The sequence below is a fragment of the Apium graveolens genome, chromosome 11, assembly GCF_009905375.1.
Source record: "Apium graveolens cultivar Ventura chromosome 11, ASM990537v1, whole genome shotgun sequence".
NCBI classification, from domain to species: Eukaryota; Viridiplantae; Streptophyta; class Magnoliopsida; order Apiales; family Apiaceae; genus Apium; species Apium graveolens.
Window position 1 is genome coordinate 151238640 of NC_133657.1, and position 26608 is coordinate 151265247.

Genomic DNA, 26608 nt, shown 5'->3' on the forward strand with positions numbered 1-26608 from the left:
TCTTCCTATAATCCATGCAAACTCTCCACCCCGTGAATGTTCGAGTAGGAATAAGATCATTCTTTTCATTAGCAACCACGGTGATGCCTCATTTCTTCGGCCCACACTAAACTGGGATTACCCAAGAACTGTCAAAAATATGATAGATGATCCCTGCATCTAGCCATTTGAGAATTTCCTCCTTCACAACCTCCTTCATGATTAGATTTATCCTTCTTTGTTGCTCAACAGTCAGTTTGCTTCCTTCCTCTAACAAAATTTTGTGCATGCAATAAGAAGGGTTGATTTCCTTGATATCTTCTATAGTCCATCCAATTGCCGATTTGAACTCTCACAGAATTCTCAATAGATTTTCCTCATCACTACCTGAAAGGTCAGATACAATGATAACATGCAAAGTAGATGCATCACCTAAAAACGTATACCTCAAGTATTTAGACAAGGGTTTAAGCTCGAGTGTAGGAGCTTATTCAATAGATGGCGTGAGACGCTTTGGAGAATTTTTCAGCTCTTCCAATCCAAGAGATTCAAAAGGCATATCCAGCCTTTGCTTCCACGGAGAAGCATTCAAAAATTGTAACTGCTCATCTTTTTCATCATCTTCACTATCTACATCCCCCATCAAGGCTTTCTCTAAGGCATCAGACTTTAACATTTGATCAAGCTTTGAAGTAACCACAGATTCGATCAATTCCACTTTAAAGCACTTCTCTTCATCAGTAGGGAATTTCAAGGCATTGAAAACATTGAAGGTCACATTCTGCTCCTATACTCGCATAGTGAGCTCACCCTTCTACACATCAATCAAGGTTCGGCAAAGAGTCAAGAATGGTCTTCCCAAGATTATGGGAATTTTTTTATCCTCTTTAAAATCAAGAATTACAAAGTCAGTAGGAAAGATGAGTTTGTCGACCTTGACCAAGATATCCTCCACAATGCCTCGTGGATATGTAATGGAATGATCGGTCAACTTCAAGGACATATATGCAGGCTTTGGATCAGGTAAACCCAACTTCTTGAAGATACATAAAGGCATCATATTGATGCTAGCTACCAAATGACATAAACACTTGTCGAATAACAAGTTTTTGATGGTGCAAGGAATAGTGAAGCTTCCAGGATCCTTATGTTTTGGAGGCAAATTCTGTTGCATCACAATGCTACATTCCTCCATAAGAGCAACGGTCTCTAAGTCATTGAGCTTCACTTTCCAAGAGAGAATGCCTTTCAAAAAACATCACATAGTTAGGCATTTATTTAAGAGCTTTAGCGAAAGGTATGTTCATGTGAAGTTTCTTAAAAACTTCCAAAAACTTAGCAAATTGCTTATCCAACTTCTGCTTCTGCAACCTTTTTTTCCCATGTATTAACCTTAGGAAGAATGTTGACAATAGCTTTCTTCCTTGGTTCCACCTCTACTTCCTTCTGCACATCTTCGTTAGTCAAAACATTAGATTCTGGAACTTGAGATTTTTTGGGATTCGCAACCTTCCCACACCTCAATGTAATTGCCTTACCTTTCTCCTTTACGTCCCTCTTTCCTGGAACCTCTGTGTCAGTAGGAACTGTACCAGGTTGTCGATTCAACAAAGCATTGGTAATCTGTCCAATTTGATTTTCCAGAGTCTTAATAGACACCGCTTCGCTCTTGCACATGAGCATCAACTCCTTCAATTCAGATTTTTCATTAGATTGAATTATACTTCCATGCGGTAGTTTTTGAAGTTGGAGTTGTTGTCTTGATGCATATTGCGGTTGTTGAAAACCAGGAGGGTTGAATTGTTTTGTTGCATACTACTAATAAGGTTGTTGCACTGTATTCTAATTATTGCTCAAGTTGAAGTTAGGATGATTGTGGTTGTTGGGATGATAAGTGGATGGAGCTGTTTTCTACGACCTCAGAAATTTCTTACAAACTGGCCTGATTCACTAGAAATAGCACACTGCTCAGTCTCGTGCGCATCTGCATAAAGCTCACAAACACTTGCGATTTGATTAACTCCATAATTAACCAAAGAATCCACCTTCATCGTTAAAGCCTGAAGCTGAGCAGCTAAGCAGTAGCTCTATCCACTTCCAAAATTCCTGCTATCTTTCCTTGAGGCATTCTCAGAGTTCGGTTCTGGTATTCATTAGCAGCCATCAGTTCAATCAACTCATAAGCTTCATTATAGCTCTTAGCCCATAAGGCTCCACTTGATACTGCATCGAACATAGGTCTAGACTGTATTCCCAAACCATTATAAAAGAAATTTATGATCATGCAATCAGGCATGCCATGATGAGGACACTTCCTAAGAATCTCCTTGTAGCACTCCCAAGCCTCACACAAAGATTCTCCAGATTGTTGCGCAAATTGAGTGATAGCGTTTCTGATTGCAACTGTCTTCGCCATAGGGAAGAGTTTAGTTAGAAATTTCTGAGCAAGATCCTCCTATTTGGTGATAGAACCTGCTGGTAGAGAATTTAACCAGCACTTTGCTTTATCCCTCAGAGAGAATGGGAAAAGCCTTATCTTTATAGAATCTTCAGAAACATTGTTGTACTTGAAAGTGTCACAGATCTTGATGAAATCTCTGATGCGTATGTTGGGATCTTATAGTGGAGAACCCCCAAACTGGATTGAATTCTGTATCATCTGAATTGTGTTAGACTTGATTTCAAAGTTATTAGTCGTAATGGCTTGTCTGATAATGCTCGACTGAATGTCATTGATCTTTGGTTGAGATTAATCCATCAAAGCTTTCAGATTCACTGCTTGATCTCCCATTATAATGATTGCTTCTTTTTCAACTTTCTCAACTTCTTCAAAAACTTCTTCAACTACTATAACTTCTTCCAGTGCTTCTTTACAAGATTGAGAACGTATTTGCATGTACTCCATCTAGAGTACTTGAAACACAACAAGTACCTTTGTAAGTAAAATATCCGAGTTAGTGAAATTTAACGAACACTGATGTCAAGCACATAAACTAAAAATTAAGACCGAGTCCCCGGCATTGGAGCCAAAAACTGGTTAGGACGAAAACATGCGCTAAAATTCATGCAAGGATACGCATTTCCATGTAGTGTAAGATATAAATCATATTCGTTCCCAGAGAGACTCTTTTTGGTTAACTTAAGATTATGCACTTATGCAACAATGATATGGCTATCGATCAAAAGAGAATAACAAGTTAAAATATTTATAGCTAAGATTAAACTATCATGCAAGTAACTAAGAGAATAAAAATGATTAAATTAACTATATAAGATAAACATGGGATTCTCACTTCATTAAATAATTCATTCAAAGTCATTGTTCTTAACCTTAGCAAGCAATGGTGATGACAACTAATCAGATAATACGAAACTAGTAAACGCCAACTTTCGTTGTATGAATACCCTACTACCAGACATCCACAAAAGAGATAGAAGCTGAATAGATACTAAATATGTTGAGACCCTATATATCTATAGGATTTGACAACATAAAGGGTTAACAAATAAGTTATCTATCTTGATTACACAGGCCAAGTAAGATGGTTAAAAATACCTACGAATCATGCATAACAAATACATGAACCTATGCTAGCATGACAAGTTCTAAATATATATATTCATTGTCACTTCAATAAAGATTAACACGCTATCTTATATGTTAGCTACGCACATAAGAAGAATAAGCACAACAAATACTAGGATATCAATCAAGCACCATACAATAAAATATTGAAACAAATTAATTATAGAAATCTATAAGTAAATCCATTAGAACCCCACGATAATGATTAGTTATTACCCGAACTCATCGTCACCATGGGTTCCAATGAAAGCATGATATAAAAACTAGGTCTTTATAAACTAAATAAAATAATAAAGTACATTAACAAGAATATTAGGTTCAACAACAAAGAAAACGAGCATCCAAGATTAAAACTTAAGCAAAAAATCACAAGTTAAACATGATCTTATTCTCCTCCGTTGAATTGTGATGTTAGGCCTTCTTGTTATCTCCTTGTTCTCCGTTATGAAAAACGTCTTTAAAAAGTCTTTAAATACCATCTAAACAACCAGAAGTCCGGAAGATCAATCTTCTATTAGAATCAACTGATCCTGCTATCGGTAGTACTGGAGTCCTGCCCTGAACATGACATATTGGTCTTCTAGGCATCTTTGACATATATATAACAGGTTGCAAGGATAGCATATAATCGCTCAGCAGTACCAACATATGAATAACAGAGTAAAAACAATTTAAGCTAAACTGTTATAGGAACAGAATTATAAAGCAGACAAAAGCAGTAACCTGTAAATCATTTTAAATCTCTGTCAAAACAAAACGAAATCAAACTGGATATCACTAACTAGCATGCTCTTTATAAAATAAACGTAGTTGTGTGCTGTATAAACACCAGAGTCCAATTTTAGCATGATATTCATTTATAACTCAACTGTATAAATCACTTATTCCGTTACGGGAACCACAAAAACAAATCAGATACGTATTGGACATGTGAAGACAGCAGATCAGGCTATCAATACTAGACGGCTCCATCTACCATCCCACAAAACTGTTCTAGAACTCAGAGACTAGCTAGATCTCTGACCTACTGGACTAATCGGTTAAATAATACGCGCTACCGAGTTAGCCGCTTACGCCACCACAATAGACCACTTTGGCCTCTATCTATCCAATATCTGATTGTTTTTATCCAATTTTCCAATCACTTGTACCTATCTTAGTTTAAAATAGTTCGTTCAACAGCACACATAAACTTTGGTCACAAAATCATTTTTAGTTGGAGATAGGTACTTTTCGAAGTTACTTTTTCCAAAAAACAGATTTTAACCAAATAATTATAACTATAGTGGATACGTAACTTAAAATGTTTTTGTTCCCGTTCAAAAATAAAATAACAGTTCATTCATATATACTGAACCATAAAAGTATGGTCAGGGTTACTTGCCTTGCAATGATTTCTCATAAATTCCTAGGGTAGCTTCGTTGGTCTGACTTTAGTCCTCGCAAACCTTGACTGTGATTTATAGTAACAGAATACCCTAATTACTTATTCCGACATGCTTGATATCCTCAGAACTTAACTAACCGAATCCAATAAACCCGACTCATATAATAATATTTATAGGGATATTCACATAATCGATACTTATGATAGTAAAATATTTAATACAATATAATACGCTTCTCGTAATTTAAAATAATTTTCGGAAAAATTAGACAGCGACTCCTATATTTACTTACTGGACTACCCGTCGAAACATAATCGACGTCAAACCCCAACAATCAGAATTCTAAAATCCGAACGTCAAAATGACTTTTAAATTAATTAACTACTTTTCGTTTCAAAAATTATTTTACGAACTAAATTATTTATTTTAAAATTTAGGACTCACGATAGTTCATCACGGTCCACCGTCGACTCGCCGAAGCTCAACGTCGACGGTAGCCAAATTTATTGGTGCCTGATAATATTAGGGTTTCCAAATAAATTTCACCGATTAATTAAAATCTTTTGCGCACAAAAATATATTTTATTTCATAAATATTAAGCAAAAAATTCCCTTAAAAATTTAAGAAAAATCTGAATTAATATAGCACACAAGCGGAACAATAACACAACAACAGGTGGCCGGAAAACAATCAAAACCGGGAACACAAAACATCAATACCCAGCTGTACATACATGTATGTATACACAACACATATACACACCGAAACCATACACATACACGCGCAGTCCACACCACAACAATCACCCCACCGGAAAAACGAGGGAAGGCGCCGACAAAAAAAATACAGAGGCGGAACGGAGGAATTACCAGGAAAGAAGCGGCAAAACCACTTCAAATAGGTGATATAAACTGAAGGAATAGAGACGCGAGAGATGAGTCGAGAGAGGTAATAGGTGGTGGGGGTAATGGTTTTATTTAATTTTTTTATAAAACAGATGATTGCCACGTACCAAAAGCAAAGGGACACATGGCTAGTATATAGTCTAAAAATCAAACATGTGCCCGTTTTACGGACTGCAAGCTCGCGTTTCACGATTTTAGTGGCTAAACGCGCGAATAAAAACACATCAAAATAAACCAAAATAAATTTTAAAATTCCCATAATATTTAACGATTCCCAAATAAATGCACATCAGACCTGCATTTAACGATTTAACGAACAAATATACCGGTGAATTTTTTCCGAATTTTTTTTGTAATAATTTTAAAATTCTCAAAATATTGAAAACTTAATAAAATATGAGTTTTGTAATTTTTGAAGAATTCCAGGATTAAATACTGAATTTACACATAAATGCAACTAGAAAATAATTTAGGGCTAAATAATTAATGAAATATTATTTTCTAAATTTCGTAAATTCCCAAAAATAATTATCGTCATTATAAAACCATAAAAATAATTTTAGAGACAACCCAAATATTAACGAAAATAAATCTTCAATAAAATCACTTTTAAAAATAAAAAATAAACAACACAACTCAATATTTAATTATAAAAATAATTCTCATACACCAATAACCACATATAATTAATAATAAAGAAACACACAACTGACAAAACTAATACACATATTTTATTTATTTAAATATTCATTAATTATACATTTAATAATATGAAATACGAGTCGTTATATCCTTCTGCCTTAAAAAGATTATGTCCTCAGAATCTGACCTAATTAAAAAGATGGGGATATTTATCAGGCATGTCTGACTATAACTCCCAAGTAGACTCTTCTACTCGAGGATTTCTCCAAAGTACTTTTATTATGGGGATTGATTTATTTCTAAGGACTCGCTCTTTACGATCTAAAATCTGGATTGGTCGTTCCACATAGGACAAATCTGGCTGAAACTCTATTGGTTCATACTCTATAACTTGATTTAAATCAGAAAAATATGGCTTCAATATGGATACGTTGAAGACATTGTGAATATGTTGCAATTGCGGTGGCAATGCTATCTTGTAAGCAACTTTCCCTACTTTCTTCAAAACTTTAAATGGTCCTATGTACCTTGGACTTTGCTTACCTTTCTAACCAAATCGAACCAATCCTTTCCAAGGTGACACTTTCAATAATAACATCGCTCCTACTTTAAAGTTCATATTCTCTCGACGTAAATGAATGTTCTTTCTCTATCTATCCTGGGATGCTTCTAACCTTTTCCGAATCAATATCACTGCCTCCTTGGTTTATTGAACTAACTCAGGACCTAGCATTTTCTTTTCTCCCACTTCATCCCAATATAATAGTGATCTACATTTTCGTCCATAAAAGGCTTTATAAGGCGACATTCCAATGCTGGCATGGTAACTATTGTTATACGAGAATTCAATTAAAGGTATGTGGTCATCCCAATTTCCCTTAAAAACCAAAGCGCAAACACTTAACATATCTTTTATGGTCTGGATTGTTCTCTCACTCTGACCATCTGTCTTGGGATGATAGGCGGTACTCATATTTAGTTTGTTTCCTAGACATTCTTGAAATTTGGTCCAAAATCTTTAATTGAATCTTGGGTCTCGATCTGATACAATGGAAACAGGGACTCAATGTTTTGTCACTATTTCATCCAAATACAACTTTACTAACTTATCCAAAGAATACCGTTCATTGATTGGGAAGAAATATACTGATATTGTCAATATGTCGATAATTACCCAAATAGCATCGTGATTGGCTCTTGTCTTTGGCAATCCCACTACGAAATCCATTGCAATCTCTTCACATTACCATTGGGGAATTTCTAAGGGTTGTAATAATCCACTCATCATTTGATGTTCTGCTTTTACAGTCTGGCACACGTGACATTTACTAACCCAATTTGCAATTTCCTTCTTCATTCCTGGCCACCAGAAGTTCTTCTTCAATTCTTGATATATTTTAGTGCTCCCAAGGTGGATAGAAAACTGAGAGTTGTGTGCTTTGTGTAAAACTTCATTTTTCAGTTTCGTCACATTGGGAATCCAAATTCTGGAAGAAAATATAAACATACCTTGGTTATCTTTTTGGTTACAAAGTTTTTCTCCTGTCAGATTATCCAATTCTTGCTCTATAACTTTCTCTTGACACCTTTTAATCTTATTCATCAATGTTGGTTGAAACGTAATCTCATATAATTGCTCTTTATCTTTCTTTAGTACTCTAACTTTATTGTCCATATTCTCTAAGTCTCGTGCTAACTCTTCTGCAATCTGAACCACATTCAGCCTCTCTTTTCTGCTCAACGCATCACCCACTACATTGGCCTTACCTGGGTGATAGTTATTGGAAAAATCATTGTCTTTGATTAATTCCAACCATCTTCTTTGTCTCAAATTTAGGTCTTTCTGGGTGAATATTGTGACGGCCTCAACCCCGGGGTCAGGAGTTGACGTCACTAAACACAATTTCCAAAAATATAAACAACATAATTATTATTAGAATATATTAACTTGACCCCAAACCAAGATCCGATCCAGGTTCAAGTATAATTTAGGTTCTCAATAATACAAACTCTTTATTCACTATCTAAGGCACACCAACTTTATTCAGCAACTCTTCAGACCTCATGGTCTGATACAAACTACCTCAGAGGAGCCAGGTCCAATAGGGGTGGGAACACGGGTCGGTCTGACTGATCTTCTAGGCATCTGTGAAATATACATAACAGTTTGCAATGGTGAGCATAATCGCTCAGCAGTACCAAATATGAATAACAGATTAAAACAGTAAAGTAACAATAATGGGAACAGAGCTGTAATCACGATATCAATATTTCATAATAATAATCAAAGTAACTGGATATCACTAATTAGCATGCTTTGTGAAATCAACATTATAGTGTGCTGCGTAATACCATAGTCCAATTTTCGCATGCTAACCATTTTATAAAACCGTTGTATCAATCAATCATGCTTTCATATAATTCACAAATCCCAATCAGATACATAGCGGATATGTGAAGACAGCTGATCAGGCTATCAACACCAGACGGCTCTAACTGCCATCCCATTTACCTATTCCGGAACTCAGAGACTAGCTAGGTCTCTGACCTGCTGGACTAATCGGTTTTATATTGCGCGCAACCGAATTAGCCTCTTATGCCACCTCAATAGGCCTACTCTGGCCCCAATATATCCCATATCTGACCGTTTTATCCAGTTTTCAAAAACACTTGTACCTATCTCATTTTCAAAATCATTTATCTAGCCAGCACACATATAAAATCCGTTTTGCAAATCATTTCATTTGAGACAGGTACCTTTCGAAATTACTTTTCCCCAAAATAATTCGAAAACAGAAATTTTATAACTATAGGGGATACGTAACTTAAAACATTTATGTTCCATTACGAGAATAAAACATTTAGCTATCCATATACACTGAACCATAAAAGAATGGTCAGGGGTACTTGCCTTGCAACGCTTTACAAACCCTAATAGCTTTCACGTTGACTTCGATCCTGGAATGATTCGATTAGGATCTACAATTACAGAATACCCTAAATAGTTATGTCGACATGCTTGATATCCTCAAATCCTAATAACCCAAATCCGACAACCCGACTCGTATTATTATTATACACATAAACCCGTAATCACATAGTCACATAGTCAGAAATATTGTTATTGTACGATAACTATTCACTGAATAGGTTCTTGGTATTCTAAGCAGTGAATTCATATTATCCGGATAGTCGCGATATGCTGAGAAGTATCCCTCACGATGTAGAATAAATGTGATTAATTAATTAATCATATTTAATAAATTAGAGAATTTATATAAATAATGATAAAATAGTTTTATTATTATTTATTTCTACTACCGGCTTAATATTGAACCTACAGGGTCACACCATAAAAAGAGAATGATTTAATGGTGGAGGAATTAATTAATAATGGCTAATAATTATTTTTTATGAAATAAATAATTAATTGGCAAATTTAATAATTGATTAAATGAGATTTAATTGATTATAAATTAATTAAGAAAAGTTCTTAATATTATTAATTAAAGGATTTAATTTTTGGAAATTAAATCAAGAGAGAGAATTATTTCTAAAGTGTTTAGAAAAAGGATTAATAATTAAAAGGTGTTTTAATTATTAATGAGAATAATAAATGGGTTAATAATAATAATATTTTATGGGAAAATTTCAGCTGAAAATTTTGCCTATAAATATACTATTATAAACCCTATTTTTAATTCTAACCCAAAACCCCAAAAAATTTATAAAACCTAATTCTCTCCACCTCCTCCTCCTCCTTAACGTCGTTTTCTTGGTGCATACCGGTGGAGTGCTTCACGTTTGTGGAGCAGCTGCCAAGGATCTCTGATCGTTGCTCTTGGATTATTTATTAAAGGTTAGTAATCGATCCCTACATTTTTACCATAATTTATATGCTTTTATTTGGATTTTATATGTGTAAAAGTGTTTTACCATGCCTCCGCTACGATTAAAATCCAACAATTCCTTGATCATCTTTTTTGTGTGCACAATTCTTCACTTACTAAATGATTTATATCCTGATTCGTTATCTCTTCTTGACACTTCTTTATCTTTTAAATTTTTAAATTTGATTTCTGGGAGTTTCGTAACTCCGTTTTGGGCGTACAATATATCGTTGGATTCGTTTTTCAGAGACGGATCTAATGGTGTGATCAAATTTTAGTTTATATAAAGGTTTTGAACTGATTATATTCCCGGAACTGTTTTAAAAGCTGTTTTAACTGTTTTAATTGTTTTTAAATGCTTAATATGATACATAGAGATGTATAATGCTTAGACTAATGTGCTAGATGATATAACATGCCTACCTTGATGTTTATTCATGTTTATATATGTGATATATGCTTAGTTTATCATGTGATGATAGATTTAGGTGAACTTAAATGAACATAAGGCATTTGTTAGACATCCCAGTATAGTGAAATTGTTTCATAACCTTAATAATAATATTATGAATACAATCATGAGATTCTTGTGTTTATGAAACATGTAATTGAATATGAATTTTTGATATGAGAGAAAGGATGATTCTGTCAACAACATATTTTTATCTATAAGAAAGGGTTATTTAGTGACGCCTCTTGACAATGCTCCACCCGATCTGGGAATCATCTGATTATTGATTATTGATTTGAAATATTTAATTTAAAAGGAAGAATCTCTTTATAATATGATTATGATTGTAACATAATATAATCCCTCTAAAATTAAATAATATCAAGTAGTAATTGGCCAATGACACAACGGGCTTGTGTCGGTCATAGCCTTCCAACATGATAGAAAGTAATTCTTATTTTTAAATCATTGTCGTTTCGTGCCACAGCCGGGGGCTTTGATTTCGAAATAAGAAATACTTGTCTATTACATAGAGATTTGTACATTGAATGAGAATCTAAAGGTCGGTACGTGCCACAGCCGTGGGCCTTTGGGGATTGATTCAATTGTACGGAATGTTGGGTTAGACTTGACTTAGAATATTGAGTTTGTCGTGCCACAGCCGTGACTAAATTATTCAAGAGGCTAAAGTTTGATTAGGGAATAACATAAGATGTAATTGACAAGAGTTGTCTGCCTATTGAACATTATATGGCGGTTCGTGCTATAGCCGGGATTGTGTAATGGAATGTAGGATCCCTATTCCCACTAGCATTATGAATGATTAATTTTTCACGTAGGGGGTTGAATAAATTAGATAAATTAGTGGGAGCCACTTATGAATAAAGACAAGAGTCATATAGTGTTTTAAAATGAAATCGAATATTTGCTAAGTGTTGTTATGTGTTTATCATTTACATATTTACAATATACATTATATCTTCTGCACTATCACTCAGGAGCATACTGGATGCTCACAAATTGACTGGTCCTAATTATGCTGACTGGCTTCGAAACTTGAGAATTGTTCTCAAGATTGAGAAGCTGGAATACGTGATTGACTCACCTAAGCCTACTGAACCTGCTAGTGATGCACATAATGATGAACATGTTGTGTATCGTAAGTGGATAGATGATGCAAATGTTGTTCAATGCATCATGCTAGCTTCCATGAACATTGAGCTACAGAAGCAACATGAGCATATGGATGCTCACACTATCCTCATGCATCTACAAGAGTTGTATGATGTGGCAGGGAGGACAGCTCGATATGAGATATCGAAGGAGCTGTTCGGTTGTAGGATGTCTGAGGGATCATCTGTGAATGACCATATACTTAAGATGATCAGTTTGATTGAACGTCTTGGACAACTTGGTTTTGCCATGGATGGGGAGTTGAGTCAAGACTTGGTCTTGCAATCGCTTCCGAGTTCGTTCTCGCAGTTTGTTGTGAACTTTCACATGAATAAGTTGGATGTCAGCCTGCCTGAACTCCACAACAGGTTAAAGACTGCGGAATCGAATTTTCCCCCTAAGAAGAGTTCTGTTCTTCTAATTGGTGAAGGTTCCAATCCTAAGAAAAGGAAGAGGAACCCTTCCAAGGAGAAGAAAGTAGGTGAAAAAATGCCGGTTCCACCAAAAGCTGAAGACCCCAAGAGCAAAGTTGTTTGCTTTCACTGTAACAAGGTGGGGCACTAGAAGAGGAACTGCAAGGTTTACCTTGCAGAATTGAAGAAGAAGAAGGGTAGTGAGACTACCGCTTCTGATTCAGGTGTGTTCATGATAGAAGTGAATATGTCATTAAATCAAATTTCTACTTGGGTATTAGATACCACCTGTGGTTCTCATATCTGCAATTTGTTGCAAGGACCAAGGAGAAGTAGGATTCTTGAGGAAGAGGAGGTGATTCTACTGATGGGAAATGGAGCAAAAGTTGCTGTTGTAGATGTAGAATCATTTCATTTACATATGCCTACGGGCAAGACTATTGTTTTAAATAATTGTTATTTTATTCCCTCGATTGTGAGGAATATTATTCCCATGTTAGACTTGACTGGATTTTCATTTATTATTGAGAATAATGAATGTTCTATTCTTAGAGATAATATTCTTTATGGACGTGGTGCTTTAAATAATGGTCTGTACATATGTGACATAATTTACTTCAGATTAAACAAACTAATAAAAGAAAAGGGATGATGAAAATCTCACTTTATAGTGGCACTGCAGTCTCTATTTAGTAGACATGGAGAGAGGACTGCAAATTTGCTAGGAATGGTACACAGGAATGTATGTGGACCAATGTCTACGTAAGCCATGGGTGGATTTTCATACTTCATTACTTTCATGGATAATAGATCTAGATTCAGATATGTGATTGATGAAACACAAGTCTGAAGCCTTTGAAAAGTTCAAAGAGTATAAGTATGAAGTGGAGAAACAAACCAAACATAGTATTATAATTCTTCGATTAGATCGAGGTGGTGAATACTTGAATGGAGAGTTTCTGGATTATCTCAAAGTAAATGATATAGTCTCCCAGTAGATGCCTCCAGATTGGTATATGAAAGGAGAAATCGAACTTTGTTAGACATAGTTCGGTCCATGATGAGCTATGCAAATCTTCCAGTATTTCTATGGGGTTATGCATTGGAAACCTCAGCATATTTACTGAATAAGGTGCCTTCCAAATCTGTTCCTCAAACTCCGTATGAGATATGGAAAGAAAGGAAACCGAGTCTTAAACACGTTAAGATTTGGGGATGTCTAGCTTATGTCAAGTAAGTTGACCCAGATAAGCTGGAAATCGATCCGTAAAATGTAGTTTTGTGGGATATCCTAAAGAGACTTTAGGGTATTACTTTTACACCAATCATCGGGTGTTTGTCTCCAGATATGCTACCTTCTTGGAAAAGGAGTTTATCCTTGAAGGAAATAGTGGGAGCAAAATTGAACTTGATGAAGTTAAAGAAGCACAAACTACTACGGATCAAGTGGAAACACCTGTTCTGACTGAACAACCTTTTGTGGAACAGCCCATTCGTAGGTCAGGGAGAGTGTCTCGCCAACCTGAGAGATAATATGGCCTTGTCATTAAGAATGACAATGAGTTGTCGATCATTGATGATGACGACCCTTTGACCTATAATGAGGCTATGAGTAGTGTTGACTCAGAGAAATGGCATAGTGCCATAAAATCCAGAATGAAATCTATGTATACGGGATATAAAAGAATGATTAGAGTAGATGGCTAGGTGGAGACCTTTAAGGCCAGGCTTTTGGGAAAAGGATTCAAACAAAGGCAATGGATTGACTTTGATGAAACCTTTTACCTGTAGCCCTGTTAAAATCAGTTCAGATTTTGCTTGCGATTACTGCTTACTACAACTATGAGATCTGGCAATTAGCTAGATGGTTTTCTTTCCAAGGGAAAAGAAAACCTAGTGTGTAAGCTATTGTGAACCATATGTGGTTTAAAGCAAGCTTCTCGAGATATGGAACATCAGTTTTGATGAGACAATCAAAGAGTTTGGTTTTATAAAAAACGTAGATAAACCATGTGTCTACGAAAGGTTAGTGGGAGCGCGGTAACATTTCTTGTATTGTATTGAATTAGAGTTGACAAAGCTACTTTATGAAAGTCACTTTGATCGTCATAAAGACAAGATGGGTATTAGATACCAGAGTGATTGGCTTTAGTACAAGTGGGAGATTGAAAGGAATATGTCCAAGTCCAATCAGGTATTAGGATTTAGGAATAACCTTTTTATGTAATCTGTTTTGATTCTATTGATATTAATAAAAGACTTGTTTTGCTTTTATTACGGGCTTTATCTATTTAAGTGTTTAAATAAGATATACCATAGTTTAGAGTAAAGCTTTTTATGGATTATGATGAGATCATAATAGTGAGACCTAAAAGATGATAACTGTAAACTTAAATAGTTCCTGGTCGTAGGATTACTAACTGGTAATTAATAATCCGCAGAGATCGGTATATACTATGCTTGCTTCATTATGAAGGATGTCTGTTCTCATAGACATTTATGTGGTGACACTATAACTAGTATGTAGGTGCTTATTATAGAATAAGTTCACTGAACATGACTCGCACAGCTGAACAACTGATGGAGTTCACTTACGTGTCAGCAGTTGTTCACATAGTGATAGTTATACAAGTATCCTTAGATTTGAGGTCATCATAGTAATCTTGTGTACACTGAACTATGCTTTGGTTTAGTTCTTAGTCTCCAGGGACAATTATTAGGGCTCTACTGGGTATAGGAATTTGTACACGAAGATAGTGTATGATCAATAAAGGATCTACCCCTTCCAGTGAAGGAAGCGAATGTTCAAGGCTGATCCACTTATGCTAGTTCAGGAATCTCTGGCCAGAGTGAATGAAATTAGAAAGGAGTTTCTAATTTGCATAGAACTAAACATAGTAAATGGTAAGCAAGTGATTAAATTAGTAAATGGTAAACATAGGCTTGACACGAGATCCATGCCTTGTATTTAATCGGGACATTGTAGGGTAGAAGGAGTTTATTGTACGATAACTATTCACTGAATAGGTTCTTGGTATTCTAAGCAGTGAATTCATATTATCCGGATAGTCGCGATATGCTGAGAAGTATCCCTCACGATGTAGAATAAATGTGATTAATTAATTAATTATATTTAATAAATCAGAAAATTTATATAAATAATGATAAAATAGTTTTATTATTATTTATTTCTACTACCGGCTTAATATTGAACCTACAGGGTCACACCATAAAAAGAGAATGATTTAATGGTGGAGGAATTAATTAATAACGGCTAATAATTATTTATTTATGAAATAAATAATTAATTGGAAAATTTAATAATTGATTAAATGAGATTTAATTGATTATAAATTAATTAAGAAAAGTTCTTAATATTATTAATTAAAGGATTTAATTTTTGAAAATTAAATCAAAAGAGAGAATTATTTCTAAAGTGTTTAAAAAAGGATTAATAATTAGAAGGTGTTTTAATTATTAATGAGAACAATAAATGGGTTAATAATAATAATATTTTATGGGAAAATTTCAGCTGAAAATTTTTCCTATAAATATACTATTATAAACCCTATTTTTGATTCTAACCCAAAACCCCAAAATTTTTATAAAACCTAATTCTATCCACCTCCTCCGCCTCCTTAACGTCATTTTCTTGGTGATACCGGTGGAGTGCTTCACGTTTGAGGAGCAGCTGCTAAGGATCTCCGATCGTTGCTCTTGGATTATTTATTAAAGGTTAGTAATCGATCCCTACGTTTTCACCATGATTTATATGCTTTTATTTGGATTTTATATGTGTAAAAGTGTTTTACCATGCCTCCGCTGCGATTAAAATCCAACAATACCTTGATCATCCTTTTTGTGTGCACAATTCTTCACTTACTAAATGATTTATATCCTGATTCGTTATCTCTTCTTGACACTTCTTTATCTTTTCTAACAATTCCGATTGAAAAGTTATACTTATACATTCTTACTCCTTTTTAGATCATGAACCCTGACTTCCAATTCCAACTTCTTGAATTCCAATTCTGCTGGTATATTTTCTATGTTCATTCTCCCTCATTCTTTCCCATCTTTTGCCACTACATTTGCTTTTCCTCGGAAGTTCATGCTTCAAACTCTTATGGTCCGTATATATCTCCATCCTTCTCTATAGTTATAATATTTCCCAATCTTTCAAAAAAAATATTATGGTTGCTTTTAATTCCCAATTATGAGTAGGGTACTTCTACTCATAAGGTTTCGGTTGTCTGGATGCATATGCAATAACTTTATTGCTTTGCGTCAACACACATCCTACTCCCTTACGAGAAGTATCACTATAAACTACCAAATCTCTCTGATACTTTCAAAGTGATAAAATAGGTGTTGTAACCATTCTTTCATTTAACTTCACAAAACTTTCTTCACCCTTCTTCATTTTATATAACCTTTTTGCTTTTCCTGGTTAGCTTCACCCAAAATATTGCAACTTTCAAGAAATCTTGCACAAATTTCTGATAGTAACTGGTCCATGATAAAATTTCTTATTTTTGTTGGTGCTTCTGATCTTTCTTCACTCATACTATCTTTAAATTTTTCTGCTGAATCCCCCTTTATCTCCTCCTTACTGACTATCTATATTAAGAATTATACTTTCTGCCATTAAAGTTTTCACCTGGTAAACTTTTTATACCGCTTCCTTCTTCTTTGACTCATTAGCTTTCAGTGTATAGCTTACATGATTCTTCATACGTAACACAAGTATATCTTATCCAGATTCCTCTTTCAAGATTCTACTTATCAAATTTAAATATCACTGGTATACCAGTTCATCCAGCTAACATTTCTAGAATTTTGTAACAATAGTACTGAGTTCTGAAAATTGTCTTTGATATGTCCATAAGTTCAATCTTCACTTGGTAATATACCCAGCCTTAAATCAATCTTATAGAAATACCTTGCGTCGTTCATTTAATTAAACAAACCATTGGTTCGAGGTAACAGATATCTGCTCTTGAGAGTAAACTTGTTGAGCTTTCGCTAACACATAATCTCACCCTTCCATCTTTCTTATTAACACGTCGTGCCGGTGCACTTTATGGGGTACGCTAGGTCCAGTTGCTTTTTCTTCTAATCATCTCATGCGTTTGCTCTGGTAACTTCTTCATGTTATCTGGTGCCATTCTGTGCGGGGCTTTGAACGCTGGCTTCATTTCAGGTGCTAAATCAATCATAAACACATTTTCTTTATCTAAAGGAAATATTATTAACTCATCTGGAAATATATCTTGAGACTGTAAAATCTTCAAGTTCGGTTTGCTCCGGACTCTTAGTCATAATCGTCATAGCACTTATATTTTAGTCACTGTAATCTTAAATCGTTCTTAACAAATTCTTTACTTTCCTTTGTCCTTTAAACTTCTTCATGTTCTCATTTGGCGTCTTCAGAACTATCTTCCATCACAACGGTCTACCTGGGCATCACACTTGAATAGTTAATCCACTCCTTAAAATAATATCAAATCCTCTTATCTCAAATGATATTAATTCTTCGCAACTTATTGCCAGAAATATCGATTCCGCCATTTGTACTTACTTATTCAATAACTGCACGTTCTTTACTTGCTAGTCCTTTAGTCATAAAATTATTGATTCAACAGGATAATTCATCTTATCAATAAAACCTTGAGAGATACATGATCAAATTGCTCTCACATCTTTCAATACTTTAACGCATTAGGTATCCGCGATAATCTTTCACGTTATCACATCCATATTCTAAATAACATATTTCTCAGGAAAATCACAAATTCTCGTTCTCGAAGACGTATTCTTTATGGAAGTAGATTCCCTTGACTCGTAATGCATTCCTGGCTAGGGCTAGTAATTTATAATTCTCACTATATGCCCTTGTTTCCTTTCCATGCATGAGAGGTAGATGAGACTTTGCCCGTTGGGTGTATAATATATTGACTTTTGTTTGAAAAGCTCTCACAAGAACAACAGTACAACGAAACAACTAGAAGGATTCAAAATTTTAATAAACTTAGAGTTGAAAAGAAAGAAGTAATGATTGGAATATGAATGAGACAACCATATTTGTACTTAAGATGGCCAGTCTTTTATACCGTATGGCATACAACACATGATTAGGTGGCGTCCCACCCGACCCTTCGTCATTCTGACAAAGTGTCTTATCATAACACTGTTTGTCCCAATCAGAAAGCAAAACTTGAGGGGAACAATTAAATCCGAAAGGAATGCGAAATCCTCCATTTTGATATCATTAGAAAGAATTTATTAAGAAAAGGAGTTCATACACTTTTAGGAATTAAAAAGGAATATATGCTGAAATGTTGAGGACGAGTATGATACCATTGATCACCATCCACATTTCACTTGTATTCATCTTTCGAGTTTGATCGATCATATCCTAATTGAATCATATAATAACTTTAGAAGTATACTAAAATGCCTTCGTAACTAAACATTATGGTAAATTCTTACTTGTTAGGTCTCGCGTCTGTAACGTCGCACCTACACGTATAATACTTTAACAATTCGATCGTAATGGCGTTCTTATCAAATAACCTCGAGTTTCCTCTTTTAATTTGGAATAACCATGAATCATTCAACGTAGCGATCTTTTTATTAATAATTTTCTTCTTTTAGAAGAGTCTGGAAATCTTCCCAATCTTCTTCGGTTGTGCTCAGGCTTCTGTTAAATCCATGAATTCTTCGAACTCTAATAATCCCAGTATTGGATGAATAGTTACTTTGTACGCTAATTTTGTTGTTAATCTTATCAGGCAATACTTGCACCCATTTCTTCACAATCGCAGGTTACCTCGTTCTCCGAATTAACAATACTGAGTCTGAAACAACATCCTTCCAGATAATCCGGGTCTTTTAACGAACAAGAAACTCAAGTAGTAACTTGACAACCAAGGTTTAAAACTTATTTTATTCAAAAAAAACTTTTAGAAATTTTGTAAGGAAAAATCTTTTTCGAAAACTCGTTAAAAATTTTGAAAATTTTGAAAATCACACCTCTGGTTGTCCTCACTATATGAGTTGGTTGTTGTCCTCCTTATGACCAGATATCAAGTTAAAGAAACAATCCCTCAAGGGTCCATTCACTTCCATTTATCTCTTCTCCTTCATTGGGTCTATTACTTTCCTTCATCAATAAAACTTCCGATGTCGTTGCACGTTATCTTATTCATAGCTTCACATTAAGGCTCCCATACTGGTAATACTCCCGTTAACCATTTTGCAATCATTAAGTGGAACAGACTATCTAATAGTCAACAAGGTCAGCTAATATCACATCATCTTGTTAGAATATATATCACATCATTACGACACTATTTCTTAATTTCAAAAAATCTTCAGATCCCTAATCTCCTCTAACTCTCTCTCTTCAACACTTATCTACTCAATTCCACAAGCTAATCATGAGTGGCCTGATTACTAATAGCTTCTTATAACCGGATAACAGCCATCCTCCAGAATACTTAAATTTTCTTTCTAAACTCCTTCTCATCTTAATTTGTATCTCAATACTCTCCATTTACTGCAGCCCCCGAATTCATCCTCATAAATACAATTGTTTCCTAGAACAAATTGTAAACTGGGGTATAGAACAGGGTGTAGGGTAAATTGAAAGGACACACTCACAGCCGATGTCTAGTAAAACAAGAATAAACAGATGGATGTTTCTTAAATAGGTCGTCTCATATTAAGAGGTAACAGAATGGCGTCAAACAATTTGGAGAGGCACAACTGTCATACTAAAAGGTGATACCATTAATACTGATGGAGAAACAAGGCACAAATCGAATCTGAGAGAAGATGACGGTCCTTAAACGGAAAGCTCCAAATGATCAGTTGATGCAGGGAGATCAGGATCTGCCATTGTCGTTTCCTAGATATCACGTCGCTAGTTAAGAATCCCAAATCGCAACACAAACCGTGTCAGAGACCTACTATATAGTCGCACTCAACCTCACGATAACCTATCTTTCTATTTCCTATTCCTAATCCTAACCCTCTGCCCAATCCCAATAATCTAGGCTTGTTTCAGTGACTTATAACCTGTAGCTCTGATACCAACCTGTGGCGCCCTCTAAACCCGGGTCAGAAGTTTGGGGTCCACAACACATACTCAATATATAAACCTGTATATAAAATATTATTTGCAATGACCCTGCTTTACATAACCACGGATCGCAACAGGTTAAAGTATGAAAACAAGCCACAACCTTAACTTTTATTACAACGTACCAAATCCCAACTAATTTAAGTTACAACTGATATGAAATTATTCTTACAACCTTACTATCTCTCTACTGCAATAAGCTCGTGCTAGATCGATCAATCATAATCTGGAATCCTAGCTCGAACATTGAACTGGGAAACCTCGCTATCAACCGTATCTTTTTTAACTATAGAATACATAAAAAATTCGTAAGAGTGAGCTAACTAGCTCAGCAAGTCATATTATCAATAACTGAGGTTAAATAATAATAAATGAGGTGATTCAAAGGAATCAAGTTTCTTGTTAAACAACCAATAGAATTGGATATTCATTTTAAAGTTTCTTTTTTTAAAAACCAAGGTTAGGCTACTGATCAGTCACGCACTAACCCTGAGCAAAGCACACAGCATTGCTCTAACTAATGGATCCAAGGCACACATTGGCCTAATTTGACCATTAATATGGTCTGACCACGAATCTGGTCCATATAAAGAAAACTATCCAATTCTAAAGCAGTTCAATATGATAAACAATAGAATTCAATAAAACCAGATCATAATCAATAACAATAAAATATTTGTATAAAAGCGTGGTAAAAATTCATGGTTACCGAAAGGGTATGTCAAAGTTCATAAAAGAAGTGGCCTCCAGCCGGTAGGATAATCGGGTAATATAAAAGTTATGGTTAAATATAAAAGTTTCCGCATATATAAACAAATATGTTCCAGTGTTTGGTATATGATGGATATATATTTGTGGAGTAGTATCGTATTTGTGTGGTTTAATATCTGGTAAACCAACAAGAAATGGTTCACAAAGAATAAGGCTTACGGCTCAAAGATCAAATGATGTGGCTCAGGTTCAAGGCTGAAGGATTCAAAGTATTTCCAATATAAAACAGAGCTACTTTGAATATTAACAATATGTCGCAAGAGAATTTAGAAACATTTGCAATATATCTCAAGAAAGGTTTTGAAGTACTTGCCTTATCATAATCGATTCCAACTTCACTTGTACTCGTCTACAACTCTATTCAACAACCATTCATCTGTTTCTTCTATGCCTTGCTTCTAATCTCTGATCACTTGCTGTATTTTCTACATGACAATTCTATTTTCTGATCACCTGCTTCCCTTTCTTATGCCTTGCTTACTCTGCTAGGCATTATAAATATCTATCAATATTTAACTCATACGATTCTATTCGACATACATTTCTATGTACCTTTCATTTCACCCAAATCTGATTAACGGATCGAAAGTTAGGCTATAAATAAGTAATCACCGAATATATAGACCGACAGTCAACCAACAAGTCACATATAACACATAACACATCAAATAATCAATGGTATATCGTTTATAAAGAAGTCTCGGGTCATAAACAGGCTTTTAGGTAATTAAAATGATTTTTAAAACAATTTTCGGAATTAAAACGGGTCGTTGGATCAATTTCAGAGTAATAAACAGGGTTTGGTTGGCCAATTCTGGCTTCAAAACAATTTTATAATAATTATCGAGCCTTGAAAATAATTTAAAATAATATTTTAAAGCTCGAAACTAATTTCCGGAATTTTTAAATCAATTTAAAATAATTAAATCCAATTAAATAATCAATCAAAATTAATTAATAACTAATTAAACTAATTAACCAATTAATATTTAAATTAATTGATCAATTAATCAATTAATTATTAATTAAAACTAATTAATTAAATAATTTAGATTTATTTTTGAATTAAAAACAAATTTTGGAATTAAAATAATCATTTTCAGAATTTTTAATCGTTAAAACTATTTTATTTTTATTTTTAAAATCATTTTATAAAAAGAAATCCTATTTTTGAAAAGTTTATAAACAGAAATCTAGTTTTTGAAAAAATTCAATACAGAAGTATAATTTTTGTAAATTTATAAAACTGGGGTATGAAGTCTGAATATTGGGGACAACTACAGGGGCCAAACTGAAGTTTGCCACCCCTGTGTCTTCTCCGACGAACTCCCGCCTGCCGGACTCCATGCCCGCCGCTATGGAGCTTTTCCGGCGGTTGGAAACGTTCCAGAAACATGCCAAAATGCAGGGTTCAAGAGCGGATTATCAGGAACTCAAATATCACAATTAATCCAGGAAAATATTCGTAATTCAGCCGGAAAATTAACCGGAAAAATCCCGCCGCCGCCTGGGTTTGTTTTCCGGCGATATTCGAGTTACACAATCCAGAGGTCGTCAGTTAACAAGCTACACATGAATCGATTTGTTTTTCCACGATCTACTCAATGATGTAATCAATTTCAGCTTTCAATCCCAAACAAAGAAATGCCTAAATCTAATTAAGAACATTCAAACTACTTAAAACCCTAGTTCATCAATTCGAGAATCAAACACAAAAGTAAACACGTTATTGAACTCCAAATCACACATATAATATACCAAAATCATCAGGAAGACGAGCTCTACAACATTCAATCATCAAATCATACAAACAGTCTCTCGAACAAAAATTCATAATTTAAATACCAAGAAATTCAAATATAAATAATTAAATAGAAAATCACCTGATGTTTCTGGGTTGAAATTGATGGAAGATTTGGATTCTAGATTTTAGTAGCTTCGTTTTGAGTATATGTACGCCAAAATCGGATATCGATAACGCCTCCGAATTTGTGTTTGATTATGAAGAACATAATATAATTATAGTATTTTCTCTGTAGAAATTCTGTAAATACTGTTTACAAATGATTTTTGATACAAAATAAAATACGGTAGAGGCTATTTATAATTATGGGAAATTAGTATCCCGTTGGATCATTCCAGATATAAAATGGTACGTTTATTTATAAACACTGATCAAAACGGTACCGGTTTTCGAGATAATTATCCAAACCAGTACAATTTGTACCGCGGTCTTGGTCTCAGCGCCTGGTTACACGTATTACAAGGTGATAATTGTGATAGTTTAATAAAAAGCTCCCGTTTCTCGAAAATACGAGTTTTATTAATTTACCGAAAGGAATAATGTATCGAAAATGTTGCGCCGGAACCCGCGCAGGACAAACCGTACGCCGGATCGAAAAAGTCGAAACTCGGAAAATGCTCGGAATATTGTAATTAGGTTAGGAAGGAGTTCTCGGAAGAGTTTCGGGTTCTAAAAACGTAAAAACGGTTAACGGTGGTTGGTTCCCGTTATTTATAAAATAGGTTTTAAATACCCGGAAAAAGATTTTATAAAATCCATATGATTCCTATAAATTCATAAATTAACATAAAAATAATTAGGAAGATATGACAATTATCTATATTTTATTTTGGACATATAAAAATTGAAATACTCAATTAATAATATTTTTAAACATCCAAACATATTTAACAAATAATTCACAAAATAGATACTGAACGTACATAATAATTATTTATTAGCAAAAATAATTACACGATATATCCCGGATATTACAAACATGTAACAATTACTGATTCTCCTGTGAATCTAAAAAGAAGAGTAAGGGAAGTTACTCATGAGCAACATTTAAGGATAGACTAGAGGTTGCAGAAATAAGGTAAATTTCATGGATCAAGCACATAAGAACCTGAACTCAGAGGGATGCAACAACTACTACAACTGTTCCAGTCCCACAAGAGCCTACACCTCAATGTGGTGTAGCATACATTGAAGACATTGCACCTCTAGATACCAAATCAGTCCAAGAATGGCATGATGCACCCACCACCAAACTCACATATGAGGTCTCCAAGGTCAGAGCTTTCTACAAGACTGCTAAGTCTCATACTGCAAAGAAGATAGTTGGTGTGCATCTTGGCCAAACACGAGAGTCAGACTTTGAATATGAGGAGAGAAGTACACAAGAGCACAAGAACATGGATTTTAAAGTAATCTAGCAGCTCCTACATTTGTAACAACACAAGAACCACTACCTCAAAGTTAGTAGTGCAGGCTTGACTTCTAATGCAGTTATTTTGGTATTGGACACAGAAGGGAGGGTACATCCTACTCCAACATCAACTAAAGTTCTTTCAGTTCTATCTTTGGATGCCATGCCTATTCTATAAGCCGATCTTCAAATCACACAAGGTATAAATAATGATTCTTCTTTATTAGCACTTAATTTAATTACTGATAATTTTTTTTTCAACATTTTATGTTCATATAAATCATGTTGGTCTGATCATATTAGGCCCTTCATAGAAGGGTACCCCTATTAAAGTGATCGCAAACATCTCTTCTCATCCAACTCATTTTTCTGTAGGGAAAAATATAATGAGCCTTTCTTGTGAGCACGAGAGAAAATATTTAGGGAAAAATAGATTAAAAGAGATGCACAATCCTTACCTGGAAAAAGGAGAGATAGATGAGAGTCAAGATTTAGCAAATCCTTGTGAGGAAACTCTGACTCTTAAAATTCATGAGATGAGTGGAGTGAGAAGTAGTAAGACTACTTTAAAAGAACATAGAGATATAGTGGTTCTTTGCTTCATTTTGCAGGTGCTCAGAATCCTAAAGAAACTGTAGCTGATTTTCAGCCTGTAGACCCTCAGTCAAACTCTGATGCATCAAGTGTTGATAATTTCCCTGTAAGTCTAAGTACTACTACTTTCTTGTAGTCCACTTAAATTTCTCACCCACCTAATATTGCAATTCATGTTGTTGTTGATAAAGTTACAGAATAGTCAACGTATGAGGCAGCCACGGTTTTTGAAACTCCACAGCATTTCACTGGCCTGAAATTTTGGAGGTAAATACTGATGCTACAGTTCATATGGCCACTATTCTAGAAGATGTAGAGCTAAATGTTGATGGTATGGCATTTTTTGAAGCATCTGGATCACATACTGCTCCAATTCCTAACTCAATATTAAACTATAATGTTGAAGATGAAGTATCACGGAAAATCAAGGAAACAGTTGTTGATAATGATTCTAGCCAAAGCAGTGATTCTAATGATATAGATGATATTGATGTGTCTAAAATAAATGCGGAGCTACATTCTGATGAAGACTTAGATGAGATCATCTTTCCTGAAGATATGCCTAAAAGAGAGAGGAAATTCAAAAAGGCTGTGTTAGATAAAGCGAATACAAAGAAGTACTTGGATCAGGAGTGGGTATCTAAATAGAAGGATCCAAGTTATCCAATCACTCTTGATCATGCTTCTCAATATTTGGAGACAGCTGAGAAGCAGTTCACAAATACTGATATAGTCACCCATCTCAAGGCTTCTGCCTTAATGATCAAATCTATACATTCCAGTTAGGCCAAGGCTGATTCTCAAATAAAAAGCTCAAGGATGCTTTTCATGAAGTTAAATTCAAATCTGATTTTGAACTGCAAAAGCAATTGAAGCATATCATTGCCATATAGGACAAAGTTGAAGCCAGTTAAGCTAGGCTTGAAGCCATTCAAACCAAAAGGTCTGGGCAATTTGATGAGGTCCAGTAGTCGATGAAGATGATGGTCTCCCTCCTACCTGGTGATGATGCCAAACAGATAATTTTAAAATATAAATGCAAGCAGTTTCATCTAAAAGCTGATGTTAAACACAATGCTCCAGATGGACGGAATAAAGATGACAAGTCATTTTGGAGGTACAAGGATGGAGACATTGTTGGCTCTAGTGGCACTTCTAAGTCCACTATCCAAATAAGAAGTGAAAGAAGAAAAAGTGGTGGAGATGGAAGAAGGAAAAAGTCTACAACAGTTACAAAAGAACTTATTGTGACTACAAAGAAAACTCTATTAGTCACAAATGTTGATGAAGACCACGGTATTCTAGAGATAGAAGCTGCTGCAAGTCAGTTTTTTACAGACTCTGAAATTTAAAAGAAAGAAGACAACTCTACTCAACAAGGATCCTAAAATTACAACTTATGGTTCTGAAGTAAGTAGATGGATTTTTGAAAAAGAAAATTCTGGAGTTGATCT

General features: G+C 34.6%; 1 non-coding gene across 1 annotated transcript; it reads left to right on the forward strand.

Moving 5' to 3' along the window:
• The first annotated feature begins 2273 nt into the window (after nt 1–2273).
• Nucleotides 2274–2380, forward strand: LOC141699090 (small nucleolar RNA R71). Its single transcript, XR_012565577.1, has one exon. It is a non-coding gene; the product is annotated as a small nucleolar RNA R71 (small nucleolar RNA).
• Nucleotides 2381–26608: the final 24228 nt, after the last annotated feature.